The following is a 16,610-nucleotide window of genomic DNA, read 5'->3' on the forward strand; positions in this document are numbered from 1 at the left end:
TGTACTGGATAACTGTTTTTTTATTGGTGAGGGAGTGGCTTACGGTGTCACTACGTCATCAGCTAGAGACCGCCTACTTCCCACATCCCGTTCGCCAATGAGATTAGCCAATCGTTTTTGGTAATTATTTCTAGGAAAAATACTTCTTAAATTTTTTTACTAATTTTTCCCCCATAGGTATTTGATAAACTATCGAATAATGCAACAAAAATTGATATCTTAAAAATGTCCAAAATTAACATGTTTTCAACATTATATTTCCGGTTTCATACTTCTAATGTAATGCAGAATCAAAAAAGTTAACGAAATATTTTCCTGAAGTAAAGGAAAGTAAAATCTAGATCATTGAATGAAAGTAAAATAGCACTATTTTATGTACTGGATAACTGTGCTTTTATTGGTGAGGGAGTGGCTTACGGTGACACTACGTCATCAGCTAGAGACCGCCTACTTCCCACATCCCGTTCGCCAATGAGATTAGCCAATCGTTTTTGGTAATTATTTCTAGGAAAAATACTTCCTAAATTTTTTTTACTAATTTTTCCCCCATAGTTATTTGATAAACTATCGAATAATGCAACAAAAATTGATATCTTAAAAATGTCCAAAATTAACATGTTTTAAACATTATATTTCCGGTTTCATACTTCTAATGTAATGCAGAATCAAAAAAGTTAACGAAATATTTTCCTGAAGTAAAGGAAAGTAAAATCTAGATCATTGAATGAAAGTAAAATAGCACCATTTTATGTACTGGATAACTGTGCTTTTATTGGTGAGGGAGTGGCTTACGGTTTCACTACGTCATCAGCTAGAGACCGCCTACTTCCCACATCCCGTTCGCCAATGAGATTAGTTAATCGTTTTTGGTAATTATTTCTAGGAAAAATACTTCCTAAATTTCTTTTACTAATTTTTCCCCCATAGGTATTTGATAAACTATCGAATAATGCAACAAAAATTGATATCATAAAAATGTCCAAAATTAACATGTTTTCAACATTATATTTCCGGTTTCATACTTCTAATGTAATGCAGAATCAAAAAAGTTAACGAAATATTTTCCTAAAGTAAAGGAAAGTAAAATCTAGATCATTGAATGAAAGTAAAATCGCACCATTTTATGTACTGGATAACTGTGCTTTTATTGGTGAGGGAGTGGCTTTCGGTGTCACTACGTCATCAGCTAGAGACCGCCTACTTCCCACATCCCGTTCGCCAATGAGATTAGTTAATCGTTTTTGGTAATTATTACTAGGAAAAATACTTCTTAAATTTTTTTTACTAATTTTTCCCCCATAGGTATTTGATAAACTATCGAATAATGCAACAAAAAGTGATATCTTAAAAATGTCCAAAATTAACATGTTTTCAACATTATATTTCCGGTTTCATACTTCTAATGTAATGCAGAATCAAAAAAGTTAACGAAATATTTTCCTGAAGTAAAGGAAAGTAAAATCTAGATCATTGAATGAAAGTAAAATAGCACCATTTTATGTACTGGATAACTGTGCTTTTATTGGTGAGGGAGTGGCTTACTCCGTCCCTACGTCATCAGCTAGAGACCGCCTACTTCCCACATCCCGTTCGCCAATGAGATTAGCCAATCGTTTTTGGTAATTATTACTAGGAAAAATACTTCTTAAATTTTTTTTACTAATTTTTCCCCCATAGGTATTTGATAAACTATCGAATAATGCAATAAAAAAAGTTTTCAATAAAAACACGAAAAATAAAAGATTTTTCTTGCTTAATGCCTGGTTTTGTTTACTAGTAATGTAAGGGTGAACAGAAAATTGGGAATAATTGTTATTTTCTTGGGAAGTAGGTAAAAGGAAATTGTGGGTCTTTGTGTTAGCTAGTTTTCCCCCACTATTTTTTGGGTTTATTTGTGTAGGACTGTTTTTTGATGATTTTTTTAATGAGTAATTGATAAAAATCTTATTTTTAATGTACGGCCTTAATTTTGACACTTCCTCATCCATGGTGGGAGGCAAACTTTTCATCAAAATGTATGCATGCATCGGGGCCCCCTCCGAAAGCCATTACATGAAATTTCGATTCGAACGAATCACCTTAATTATTGAAAAATTGATTCACTCCTTTTATTAGAAGGTTACTTGAAGGTATCAAGAAGGCTTCTTTTAACAGTATCATTTTATTGCAGTGAACGAACCATAATAGATAAATTCAATCATCTTTTTGTGCTCAAGATTCATGTGAATTGAATTCATTCAATAATGCATTTTCTTTTCGAATGTAAAACTTTCCAACAGCTTAGATCGACCAATTTTCTTAGTGCGCCAAAAGAAATTTTGGTTGAAAAATTATTAACCATAAAGTTCAGGTAAATGCTATGTATATAATTATTGTAAACAGTCTCTTAGGATAAGAAGTTTTCTTTTGGGAGAATAGTTTCTTTTAGTTTGTGTTGATTTCTCTGCTCATGAGTATGTACAATATATTATTTTAAACTTTATATTTTATTTGCAAGCATGTCCTTTTTGGTTCTCTTATTTCAAGATGTAATTATTTTTTTAAGAAGTTTTATTACTCTTATTTTATTTTGTATCTCTTATTTAATTTTTATATTTTGCCTTTAATATTGTTATAATTACTTCTTACTTTTATGCCTGACTCACTTGCTCAAAAGCGTATGTAAGCTTAATAGCATTATATGGGGCTAACTCCTCTCCCATTTGATGTACGAGTACAGCGTCGAGACCCCCAAAAGGCACATCTAAATAAAATTCCGAATCGAATGACATGAAAATCGGTTTGCGGGTTTAGGCGCTAAGCAGTTTACAAAAAAAAGGTAACAACAAGAAGAAACAAGAACATTTTTTGAAAATGCCGTTTTTGCCTTTTTTCAGACACGTATTTCTCGAAATCTATTTAATCTATGTTTTTACAAAATATTACAGTTATAAAGGAAGATTTGCCTTATATTTTAAAGAAAATTTGGGAATTTTATCTTTTATAGAAAAAGAGAAAAGTATTGTCAAACTTGGGTGTTTTTCAACGTTACGCTTTTTGACGATCAACCCTTTTATAAAACTGTCCTATTGGACAGTTTTAATAAATAAATAAAGATTCATTCAATTCAAATTTGAATTATGAAAATGGTGTCAAGAAAAAAAAAATCAAGAATGTTCAAATTTCAGCTAGTAAGCTAGGATGCTGGGAACTAAATAAAGTGTCTGAAACTTTATTAACTAGCGAGTAAAAGTATCCTGTAACTTTCAGTCTCATGAGATAAACTTTAGTTTCTTACTTTTAATGGAATAATTGTCACAGTAACTACTTTGCAGTTTCAGAGAATACAGTCATCTCTCAGTTATGGCGGTTAATAGTGTAGGCCAGCCGCTACCTCGTACGAACTACACTTCTATAGAGAGCAACTTACACACACTCAAGCACACACTCACACACACGTACATACACTCACAGATAGATAGGACAACTAAACTACTTGAACAAAGCTATGATAACAATAAGTCTGATGAATTTACTTAACGGATTTACTTAACAAAATATTTGGTACATGAATAAACATACATACGCCGCATGGGCCGCAGACAAGAAAAGTCGCAGGTCAGCAAGAGGGAAACTTGGCTTTTCTACAAACTCTCAATCCTCGTCTGTATTCCAGCAAGTCCCAACTCAGAATGCCCGAAAGTCAATAATATACTTTTTCTTCCAATAAAAACCCAGCTGTGTTCATAAACCTAGCAACTAATTCTAGTGCCCAGTTACATTATCCCCCCCTTTGAAGAAAAGTGGACTCCACTTTTCAAGCTCAGGGGAGGTAGTTGACTCCGCAGCTTCTGGTTCACTCCTAGTGCCCCTCCACATGGGCCGCTGAACCTGGAATCTTCCTGGTAGCTCTCTTCGCAGTTGATGCGATGTAGGTGTATCCCATTGGCGAGGATATTGCCACTTCTCGAACTCTAACATCTGGAAAGCTATCGCTCCGAGGGCTCCTCTTGCCCTACCATTTTTCCCGCACAGCTTCCAACGCTACTCCTCCCTTCGGGTCAGGTTTTCAGGGTGAGTTTCTTTCTTCCTAGGTGCCTCGACGATCTCATTGCCTATGTTTGTGGCTTACGTAAGGCAATCTTCAGCCCTATGATCTCCCCTGCTCAAAGATACTCCGCTCTTAGATGGCTGACTGGATTTCTGAGTTGGCCTACCAAAATCTCTCTTTGCTGGTATTCAGCTTGTGGAACATCCATTTTGAGCTTACTCTGTAGATCCTCTCATTTTCCCACGGCCATTTCTCCGTCCACATCCCCACCGCCGCACATGCCCATCCATATACTGCTCATCTGAGCCCGAGTTATCAATACTAATACTTTGGTTTTGTTTCATAAGCTTATATTCAAATAGTTTTGCCGTCAATCATTAGGTATGAGAACCGAATCTGGTAGTTCGCCGTTATTCATCCTCCATGCACTCTCGACGATGCCTCGGCCGCAGATTGATCCTAACCTCCCTAGGAATGGAGTTAGATTCCTGCTCGCTCTCCTGCCCACGTAACAAATAAGGAGACCTTGGGTTTTCTGTTGGATCCCACTCCCCGGAGGTGGGATGCCACGATGAATCTCCCTCTGCCAACGTAGATTCGGAACTTTCGGGGCCGTCTTCTTCCCCCTCTTCCACCGCCTCACCCGGTGTGGATGGTGCTAGGGAGACTCTGGGAGGGGTTTCACTCAAGTCTTCCCACCACCCTTGTTCATTATCCGCCGGGGAATTACTACCTGAGGTGGTTGGTTCCTCTGCAACCCTTGAGGGGTGAGCCTCTACATTTGCTTGCCCACTACCATGGTCCTCTCTGGCCTGATAGGCAGGTTTGAGGCGGTTGGCATGTACCACATATCGACCCCCTGTATTCAGAGCCAATTCATAGTCACAGGGAGGAAGTTGTGCACTTATCTCATGTGGCCCGGTCCACGGTTTATAAAATTTTTTCGCCTGACCTTGTGGTACGGCCGGTTCCAATAAATACACTTTGTCGCCTACGCGAAATACCCGGTCCTTCTTCCCCGCGTCATAGAAACGGGTCCACGACTCTCGGGCTTTAGCCTCACTCCCTTTGGCCTGGGCATACGCCGCAGAGAGCCTCTCTTTTAACTGCATCACATAGTCCTCCACTGACGCCGCCCGTTGCTGCCAAGTATACGGAAAATCAAATGGCATTTCAAAGTCTCGCCCATATAACAAATAATGAGGAGTAAACCCTGTTGACGAATGCACAGTAGAGCGGTACGCCATCACAACAAATGGCACCCATCGATCCCAATTCCGGCCGTCCTTTCGAACAAAGTGGGAAAGAGAGTCAATTAGTGTCCGATGCATACGCTCCACTATCCCATTGCTCTGGGGATGGTAGGCGGTGGTCTGCAGTTTCTTGATGTGCAGCAAGTGGCAGACAGCTTTAAACAAATTGGACAGGAAATTCGTACCTCTATCGGTCAGAACCTGACGAGGGGCCCCATGTCTTAAAATAATATTATGAACAAATGCCCGAGCAGTCTCTTCAGCCGTTTGCGTTCTCATGGGGATAACCTCTGCATACCTTGTGAAATGGTCAACCATAGTAAGGAGGTAGCGGTTTCCCCTACTACTTAGCGGGCACTCCACCACGTCGAGGGAGACCAGCTCGAAAGGATAAGTGGCTTCATTTACCCGGCCCAATGGTACTGCTAATCCACTCGGTGTTTTACGTTCGTTACACGACTGGCAGCTCTTGACGTACAGTTCCACATCTCTGGCCATCTCGGGCCAAAAAAAGTTTTCTTTAATACGAGTTAACGTCCTCTCTATACCGGGATGGCCGGACCAGGGGGTGTCATGATGGGCTTTGATTAAACGAATTCTCTGTTTAGCTGGTACCATTATTCGCCACTGGTCTTCCTGGGCTTTACCATCCGTCCAGTACAAGAGCCCGGATTCGTGAACATAGGTTTTCTCCGGCCAGGACTTCCTGGTTTGGCTACACCAGCGATCTTTAGACTGCTCTTGCCCGAACTGGTCGCTTTTCCCCGTGGCCCACTGCACTTCACCGAACAACTCTGGCTTGGAAGCTGAAGCGACCCTTCGACTTAACCCGTCAGCGTTAAGGTGTTTAATCCCTGGTCTATGTTCCACATCATACACGAATTCGGACAATCTTAGGGACCAACGTGTCAATTTCGCGGAGGGGTCTTTCAGGCTTAGCATCCATTTCAAAGCAGCATGGTCTGTGACGAGTTTAAATTTCCGACCTAAAAGATAGCAACGGAACTGGGTTGTGGCCCAGACCACTGCTAGCAATTCTCTTTCAGTGGTGGAATACTTTTGCTCAGCCGGTGTTAGTTGACGGCTAGCATAAGCCACTGGTCTTTCTTGCCCCGCACACATTTGGGAGAGTACTGCTCCTAGCGCTATCCCCGAAGCGTCGGTCGCTAATATAAAACTGTCCCGAAAATCTGGGTATACTAACACTGATGATGAACACAGTGCACCCTTCAAAGACTCGAACGCAGACTGTTCCTCCTTGCCCCAAGTGAATGCCACATCTTTCTTTAGTAACGAGGTAAGTGGTTGCGCAAGGTCAGCAAACCCCTTTATGAAGCGGCGGTAATACCCCGCAAGACCCAAGAAACTCTTTACTTCTTTCGCAGAGTTTGGGGCGGGATACGAGTTGATGGCGACCAATTTGTTCGGATCTGGCTTTACGCCTTCCGAAGATACAATATGCCCCAAGTACTGCACCTCTCGCTGTGCAAAAGCACACTTCCCAAGATTTGCTTTCAACCCCGCACGCTCCAAGCGATGTAGTACATTACTTAATCGTCGGCAATGTTCTTCGAGAGTAGGACTGTAGATAATTATATCATCCATGTAAACCAGGCACTCCTCCCCTTTGATTTCCGACAATAATTGGTCCATTAATCGTTGAAACGTAGCCGGCGCATTAACCAGACCAAAAGCCATCCGTTTGTACTCAAAATGGCCCCCTATAGTTGAAAAAGCGGTTTTTTCGCAATCCTCTGGGTGGATGGGGATTTGGTGGTAACCACTGGCCAAATCGATAGTGGAAAAGTACCGACTTCTACCCAAGTTCTCCAACGTTTCCGTTATCAGTGGTAAAGGATAGGGGTCTACTTTCGTGATTTTATTAAGCCCTCTAAAATCAGTACAGAAACGGTACTTACACGTGCCATCCCTGCTCTTCTTTGGAACTAATACGATCGGGGCGGACCATGGGCTGCTTGATGGTGCAATTACCCCCTTATCTAGCATTTCGCGGAGATGTTCTTCTACAATTGGTCTCTGATTATAGGGTACCCGGTAGGGACGCTTGATAACGGGGCCTTCCTCTGTTGTCTTAATTCTATGATACACAGGTAACTTGCACCCTTCTGGCCCTGGCTCCACAAAGACTTGTAGATACATTCGTAGCACTTTCATCAATTTACCGCGATCACCCTCGGCCAAGTGGCTTAACTTCCCAATACATTCGACTTCCACTTCTCCCTCTGGGACCACTTCCTGACCCACGGCACCTACCACCTTCGAGTGAGACGATTCGCCTCCTAAGTCCACCCTCTCCGCTGTTGCTACCCACTGACCCTTCCCAACATTCACTTCTGACTCCGTTAGGTTTATCACTTTCACCCAAACCCGGCGGCCTTCAGCCCGGTTTAAACTCCTCGCTATCCTCAAGCCCCCTTCAATCGGCATCAGGGGTTCTAAAAGAATGTCCCCTTCCAGGTCACGGGCTATCTTCCCCTCCACTAAGCATTCGCTGTGACCTGGTATCTTCTGACAGCGTGCTACCTTCACGCCGATCTCGCTTGCACTGCCTTCCCGAGACCTGTTAGGGTGCCTTTCCCTGTTCTCCTGATTGTCCGTCCCATAGGACACTGCTTTCTCCTTGCAGCCATTCTCCACCAGTGCTACTGACGGGTTTCTGGGTTTAATTGTGACCTGACCTCGGCCAGCGTCTACAACCAACCCTAGTTTCCTCATTAGGTCCCAACCCATGAGACCATCCCCGCGAGTGGCTACCGCAGCGATCACAAAGGTGTGGTTCGCCCGGCTCCCCTCTACAAAGAACTCCAGTTCCTGTTCACCTCTAATGGGTACCGAACTCCCCGTAACTCCTGTTGCTTTAATACGGGACTGCTTGACTACCACTCCAGGAATTGCTTGTTTTAAAATGGAAATTTCTGACCCGCTGTCAACAAGTAATTCCAACCGACTCTTTCCTGTAAACACAGGTATTGTTAAACCCTTAGACTTCCCCGTTGCTACACTTGGCACCAGGGCAGGGGCCCTCGGTTTTAACGGGCATTCGACGTCGGGCCATCGGTCGAGCCCTCCGCTTTTGGGTGCGGGCCTGTTCCCTCATAACAAGTCCTGACTTTTGCTAAGGTAGCTCGTCGAGCGCACTCTCGCGCATAGTGTCCTATTTGGCCACAAACAAAACAGGCTGTCTCCCTTTTTGAGGGAGCAGCCTCACTGCGTTGGTTACCCCACCCAAGGCTCTTCCTCCTTCTCAGATCACATGACTTTGCAAAATGTCCCGGTCTCCCACAACGAAAGCACATGCTCCCTGATCGTTGGGGCTCCACTGTTGTCTTCCCTTCTAGACCGGAACTTCCTTGCACAGCCCATATTTCCCGTGGAGAGGTTGACTTCACCCTCACTTGCTCAATACGCGAAGCCCGTGCCACCGCTTCGTGAAACGTTTTCGGGGGATCGTATTGTAGTTGTCGGCTTGGTTCTCCTTTGAGCCCTTTTATATAGGCAGCCATAAGAATTCTTTCAAGCTGAGCCCTAGCCCACCCCGCTTCAGCTACTGATGCCGAGATAGGCAATGTTTCCTCCCCGACTTGCCGACACCGATCTGCAAACTGACGCGCATCTTCCCCCGACAGTTGTTCAAGAGAGTTAAGCTCCAACAGCTTTTGCTCAGGCGTAGCCTCCCCCACAAAGCGAGTTCTAATCACATCAACCATATCCGCAAAGGTCGCCGTGGGTAGCAATAGCTCCGGTCGACAAGCCACACAATCTGCTGCAGCCCCTTTTAGTTTAAGACGACATATCATAATTTTATCCGCCTCTGACCACCCGCCTCTTTCGGCCACTAAGGAAAAATTTTGCAGAAATTGGTCAATAGGCCTATCTGATATGTCCCCACTCCAAGGCATGATTAAAGATTGAAGGGAAAGATCTCGCTTAACCCCCCCTTCATTAGAGGATACGCCTGCTGCTTCCCTTTGGGAGTTCATCCAGCGCACCTCCTCTTTCAACCTGTCTACCTCCTCCTTTAGTGCCTTCACCTCTTCCATAATTCCAGAGCACTAATACTAAGGACGGGGAAACGTTACGGGTTTCCGACTATACCCCACACCTGACACCAATGTAGGCCAGCCGCTACCTCGTACGAACTACACTTCTATAGAGAGCAACTTACACACACTCAAGCACACACTCACACACACGTACATACACTCACAGATAGATAGGACAACTAAACTACTTGAACAAAGCTATGATAACAATAAGTCTGATGAATTTACTTAACGGATTTACTTAACAAAATATTTGGTACATGAATAAACATACATACGCCGCATGGGCCGCAGACAAGAAAAGTCGCAGGTCAGCAAGAGGGAAACTTGGCTTTTCTACAAACTCTCAATCCTCGTCTGTATTCCAGCAAGTCCCAACTCAGAATGCCCGAAAGTCAATAATATACTTTTTCTTCCAATAAAAACCCAGCTGTGTTCATAAACCTAGCAACTAATTCTAGTGCCCAGTTACAATAGGGACCCAGAACCAGCCGCGATAAGTGAAAAACCGCGAAGTAGAAGTCACCCTCTCATTTTTAACATATCGTTCATTTTTAGTGTATGTACTAGTAATTTAATTATTCTTTACAGAATAATAAAATCTGTTTCGAAAACCGTCTTACAAATTAAATTACTAGCTATATTTCACCGTCGTTAAACACTATAAAACACTGTAACGTAAACACTCTCAAATGACGCTAAACCTTCCTAGACCATAACCTAACATTCAGGCTATGTGGCATTGTCGTCAGCCCCCTCTGATGGCAGTTTTACATCTCCCCCTCTATTAATTTATTTATAAAATTATATTCTTTACAGAATTTATAAAATCTGTTTCGAAAACCATCTTACATATATATAGAAAGAAAAATAAATTAAATTTAAGCTTGATAAAGTATTAGTCAAGTAAAAACTGTTTACTAATAAGTAGAATACATTATTTCTGTAGGACCGGAAAGGAAGTAGGTAACTCTAAACAGGAACAACAACAAAACAAAAAAAAAGGAAAAAGTAAATACCAATTTTTCCCCTTTTTGAATATTTATGACCAGAGAGGGAAATTTAGCAATTCTAATTGAAGCTTTTATAAAACACACCCTGTACATTCCCCCACCACCACAAAGTACTCTCAACGCGCGGGTGGGGGAAGTTCAGTGCTGCACTCTTACAGGTTTTATGTAAAATATAAGGTATTCCCTGCCAATTCTCTCTACAGCTTATGCATATCATGAGGGTGCCCCCTGGCCGACTTGCCTATTTCTTAAGCTTTTAAAAGCATTCGCCGCCCCGGGCTGTTTTTTATTCCTCTGTAATTTTTGTTATTATTTTTATTTATTTATTTTTTTTATATTTGTAAGTTAGTTTTATTGACGTGTTCACTGATGATCTCGGCTTTTGTAATCTTGTACACCCAAAATACTGATTGTATAGCGTAGAATTAGAATTTTTTTGTATCTCGCAAAATTGATTAATATAATTTCAGCTGGCCATTATTGTGAATATCACAAAAGTGTGAGATGTGTTGGATTTAATAATGGAACAGTGGTAGAATGCGCTTTATTGCTCCATCCCAGGGGTCGGCAACTGCGGCTCTTTTATCCAAATTTTGTGGCTCTTCAGCCTGTCCAAAATAAATTGTATATTTCAATTTTATTGAAACAAATGAAAATTTCAGTTATTAAAGGTATTTATTCAAAAATAATTTTAAATGTGATAGGTTCGAAATTGAATAGAATTATACCAATATCAAAATAAAGTACTTGATTTATATTGTAAGACTGCCGCCTTTTCATTCGTTAAGTTATTATTTATTTGTTTATTTACTTTGCAATATGTGAGAATAAATATATAAAACATTTAAATGTTATTGAATATCATAAAATAATAATTTGTGAATACAAATGATCTACAGAGTTCTTTGCAATATCATCCTTGCGGCTCTTGGTAAGATTTATTAAAATTATTTAAGGAGATATGGTTCTCTACTTAAAATAGGTTGCCGACTCCTACTCTATCCTAAGCGAAATACACGGGAGCTTTTAATGCTTTTTGCCTTGGCTACTTGCAACTAAGCATCCCAAAGTGAATCTAGTTGCTTAACATTAGAGAGATACTGCTGTAAATGGTGAAACAGCCTCTCACATTACAGATCGTTCAGCTTGCTCTAAGATAAACTGATAGCCTTGGATAATTGATTTAATACAGGTCGCTGCTGTTATCAGGTAACCAACAGTTCTAGTTCCAGTTATCATCACCGACCTATATGTCTGTCAGATTTATCGCCATAGTTGTTTAACCAGTTAAGCGGTGGAATTTAGTTTTAACCCCCCCCCCCTCCCACAGTATGCGGAATTATAATCAGACAATGACGAGTATACACGTCGAACGCAGGCTAAAACAACGTCACTGCAAGCGACTTTTTCTGCAAAATCTCTCTCTGGGGGGGACTTGAGATTTCAGAGCATTCTGTGCATTCATTTCAAAAACTTACACCGTCTTCACGTATGCATTGTCTATCTATCTAATTGGCGTTACAACCCTTATTGGGTAATTGGCCTCCCCAATAAGTCCATCCCATAGTCCCCGGTCATTTGCAGCCGCTTTCCAATTTCTCACCTTTAACAGGTTTCTTGCGTCACTGATGACACCATCCTCCCATCACAACTTTGATCTGCCCACACGTATGCATTGCTCCTAGTTAACTAGGGATGCAAGAGCTTTTACAAGGAAGAAAGGAGCTCTCTGAATTCTGTGCAAAATGAAATCATGCTCGTACTGAGGTCTGAGAATCTCTATCTAAAGGTAAAAACAGCATTGCACAAGGGGTTGAGAGCTTTTGAATTGTGTGCGTAATTCCCGAATCTCTAATGCGGGAGACCAAACATGTACCAACCAGTTATCATTTGGCTGGCTCTCACCACCTCCCTCCGTATAAAATACTCGTACTAGGCAGTTCTACTGGTAAGATAAAGGAAACATCCCATCAAATAATATTCTTATTGTATTTTATTAAAATTTCGAGTTTTTTTTTATAGTTAATGGCAATTTTATATTTTTCACAACGAGTATAAACGTCTAACGCACCTTACTAGAGATTTGGTTTGAAGTGCATACACGTCAAACCACGCTTAACTGGTTAAATTTTATTTTCATTTTATTTAATTATTTCTTATATTACTTATTATTACTTATATTAATCTCCTTACCAAAAACTTACAGTTTAAAGAGTTATGTATAAGGGTTGATTAAACGCCAAAAGGTACTTTCGATAATTTGAAACGATTGTTATACTTCCCCTTAACAAGTGTAAGAGCAGATCGTCGCTTTATTCTTACGGAGAGGAGCTCTAACTCTATCATCCTACCAAATTTTATCAAAATCGGGCTAAGATTTACAGAGTAATTAGTGATAATAATTTTGGAGGGGGCCTTACATAAAGGGGGCTAACTCCTCTCCCATTCGATGTACAGCGTCGAGACCCCCAAAAGGCACACCTACATAAAATTCCTAATCGAATGACACCTCATTCATGAAAACCGGTTTAAGCGTTTAGGCGCTACGTAGTTTACAAAAAAGGTAACAACAACAAGAACACAGGGAAGGGATTAGCTGAGTGGTTAGCGAGCTGGACTCCCACGCGGAGGTCCCGGGTTCGAATCCAGCTGCTGCCCCTTAGATTTTCTCTTCCTAGGAGCTTCTTACAGACAACACTGTCCAGTGATGGACAGTGTTGTCTGTAACGAGAGAACACTGTCTGGAGGCCGGCAGTGCACTGAAAAAAAGCTCCGGGTGCCAATAACCGGTTGATGTCGACGCGCCTTAAATCATTAAAAAAAAAAAAACAGACGTAACACATTTCAACTATAATTCGTCTCCAAATATGGCCGGCCTTTTTTACCATTGCCGTGAAAAACCTATACATCGTGATTTAAGCCCCAGGCAAATCATTAACCCTGTTTTAAACAATAGTTACAACAAACAGATCAAAGAGAAACTGCAAAATGCCTTCAAGAAATATTCTTTTTTTTTCAGACTTGGAATTTTTAAAAGGAAGAAAAACATTTTAGGAGGAATGGCTGCGAAGTACAGGAAGAAAAAAAAAAAAAAAAAAAAAAAAAAAGAACAAGACCAATTTTTGAAAATGCCGTTTTTGCTCATTTTCAGCATCTTTTTTCTCGAAACCTATCAGATCTAGGTTGTTGCAAAAAAATTACAGTTATAAAGGAGGATTTGCCCTATATTTTAAAGAAAATTTGGGAATTTTATCTTTTATAGAAAAAGAGAAAAAAATTGTCAAAGTTGGGTGTTTTTCAACGTTACGCTTTTGTATTTTTGGTGCCCTACCGGACAGTTCTAATTTTTTACTTTCTCTTGTTTATTGGAAGTAATGCGATCGTGAAAAATTGCCAAACTTGGAGTTTTCCTTTTGAAAACAAGTAGAGTAAGAGAAAAATCCTCACTGAATCTAATTAATGGCAGATCATATCGATAAATCAGTTTATTAAAAAAGAAAACAGAGATCAATTTAAAAAAAAAAAATTGTCAATTTTAACGCAGGGATTTTAAAAAGAAAAAACCAAAAAATTTTTAGGACGCAAAGTTAAGAGAATCTAGTAATAATGTTGAAGGTAATAAACTTTGGCCCTTCCTGGTAGGCTGGAGAAAACAGGGGACTTTTCTACCTGATAGAGTTGGATTTTTTTTCTTGACTCTCTGGATATAATTTTATTCCCAAGTACAAGTGAGTGTATCTTATTTTCTTGCCAGGAGAAATAACAGGATTTTATTATAGAAAGTAGTAAAAGTTGGTGAAAGAGACGAAAAGGAGGCAGGGAGTTTAGGGATGAAACTGGGAGGGACACAGGAGTTGAGATCATGTTACTCGGGGATAGAGATACTACTAAAAGGAACTCTAAGGAACCATTCCTTTCAGGGCTTTGAGGAGCCCTTTATATTTATTATCTAAAAAAAACCTACAAGTACAGGATTCTATTGTTAGTTCTTCTGCATTAGTAAAGAGAAAATACATCCTCTAGCCAGCCTATAGCCACTACTTTTGGTCCTTGACAAAACATGATCATTTGTACGCCCTTTACAAATATTTAGGTCTTCCGCAGCGCTCTCTTCTTGCTGTAGACCAAAAAAAAAAAATACAACCACCCGTTAAATGCGTAACCTCTATGATGTAATCAGTATGACGTAATCTATGACAATGCAAAATAAATCAACCATCTTAGTTTACATAATGTAACTGAGCTGCAAACACAAATAGGAAAGTAGTCCTTTCCTGTAGCAATAGATTTTTCACATAAAAAATGGAAAAGCACTTTCCTTTTTCTTTCTGAAGGCGTGCTGGGGCACCCTGAATTTTCTTTCAGGGAAGGGGGGAATTAGTTTTCAGAATTTAATGTTACTTTTTCACTTTTCTCTTGCCAGCTAAGAATTATTCGTTAAAAAAATAATAGTAATAGTAGAAAATGGATGGATGGATAATTGAATGATTTAGATAAAAGGAATATTAGAATATTAGAAAATAATTATTTGATTCAAGTATTGTCAGGGATAACTCCATATCCTTTAAATATTAGTTTGCAATATGTGTAGTTAAATTTCCGATTAGGAAGAAAATTCCCCACTTAGGTAAGCCGAGCGGTTATAGGCTAGACTAGACCCACAATGCTAAGATGTATTGTTGGTTTAGTGGGTTCGATTCCCCCGGTCTAAGCCTTGGATTTTATTTAATGGTTAATACGAGAAATTTACAGTAAAGTATGTTAGGCGGTTAGAGGCTAGACCCGCAATGCTAAGATGTATTGTTGGTTTAGTGGGTTCGATTCCCCCGGTCTAAGCCTTGGATTTTATTTAATGGTTAATATGAGAAATTTACAGTAAAGTATGTTAGGCGGTTATAGGCTAGACCCGCAATGCTAAGATGTATTGTTGGTTTAGTGGGTTCGATGCCCCCGGTCTTAGGCCTTGGATTATATTTAATGGTTAATTATGAGAAATTTATAGTAAAGTATGTTAGGCGGTTAGAGGCTAGACCCGCAATGCTAAGATGTATTGTTGGTTTAGTGGGTTCGATTCCCCCGGTCTAAGCCTTGGATTTTATTTAATGGTTAATATGAGAAATTTACAGTAAAGTATGTTAGGCGGTTATAGGCTAGACCCGCAATGCTAAGATGTATTGTTGGTTTAGTGGGTTCGATTCCCCCGGTCTAAGCCTTGGATTTTATTTAATGGTTAATATGAGAAATTTACAGTAAAGTATGTTAGGCGGTTATAGGCTAGACCCGCAATGCTAAGATGTATTGTTGGTTTAGTGGGTTCGATTCCCCCGGTCTAAGCCTTGGATTTTATTTAATGGTTAATATGAGAAATTTACAGTAAAGTATGTTAGGCGGTTATAGGCTAGACCCGCAATGCTAAGATGTATTGTTGGTTTAGTGGGTTCGATGCCCCCGGTCTTAGGCCTTGGATTATATTTAATGGTTAATTATGAGAAATTTATAGTAAAGTATGTTAGGCGGTTAGAGGCTAGACCCGCAATGCTAAGATGTATTGTTGGTTTAGTGGGTTCGATTCCCCCGGTCTAAGCCTTGGATTTTATTTAATGGTTAATATGAGAAATTTACAGTAAAGTATGTTAGGCGGTTATAGGCTAGACCCGCAATGCTAAGATGTATTGTTGGTTTAGTGGGTTCGATGCCCCCGGTCTTAGGCCTTGGATTATATTTAATGGTTAATTATGAGAAATTTATAGTAAAGTATGTTAGGCGGTTAGAGGCTAGACCCGCAATGCTAAGATGTATTGTTGGTTTAGTGGGTTCGATTCCCCCGGTCTAAGCCTTGGATTTTATTTAATGGTTAATATGAGAACTTTGTAGTAAAGTATGTTTGCTAGTCGCCTCCGTCCACGGCACCTAATTTGGTGAAAAAATAGGCATTACTTTACTACCATTTACTTTATCCCCTAAAATTTACTTACAACCTTATAAGGATCGGCTTAGGTAGGAAATGACAAATTTAATGTGTGGTAACTCTGGTTTGTACCAAACCATCACCAGAGAAACTGCCCCTTTGCGATTTTCAGGGCGGGCCCTAACTGGTGAATTATGACGTCAGTTCTGATTTAGTAATGTGCTCCGCCTCTTGCTGACAGTGTCACGCTCCGGAAACACCAACATAACATACACACATGAAGCAGTGATCTTATTTCTTATTTCCCCGGAAGTTATGTCTTGTAGAACTTGAACTGTAAAC

At 40.3% G+C, this 16,610-nt stretch overlaps 1 protein-coding gene across 4 annotated transcripts in view; it reads left to right on the forward strand.

Moving 5' to 3' along the window:
- The window catches only part of LOC141459698 (uncharacterized), a 323,978-nt gene that overhangs the window by 288,376 nt on the left and 18,992 nt on the right, over positions 1 to 16,610 (forward strand). The gene's annotated exons all lie outside the window — the stretch shown is intronic.

Source organism: Rhodnius prolixus, unplaced genomic scaffold, assembly GCF_049639745.1.
Source record: "Rhodnius prolixus isolate KJV_2025 unplaced genomic scaffold, Rpr scaffold_17, whole genome shotgun sequence".
NCBI classification, from domain to species: Eukaryota; Metazoa; Arthropoda; class Insecta; order Hemiptera; family Reduviidae; genus Rhodnius; species Rhodnius prolixus.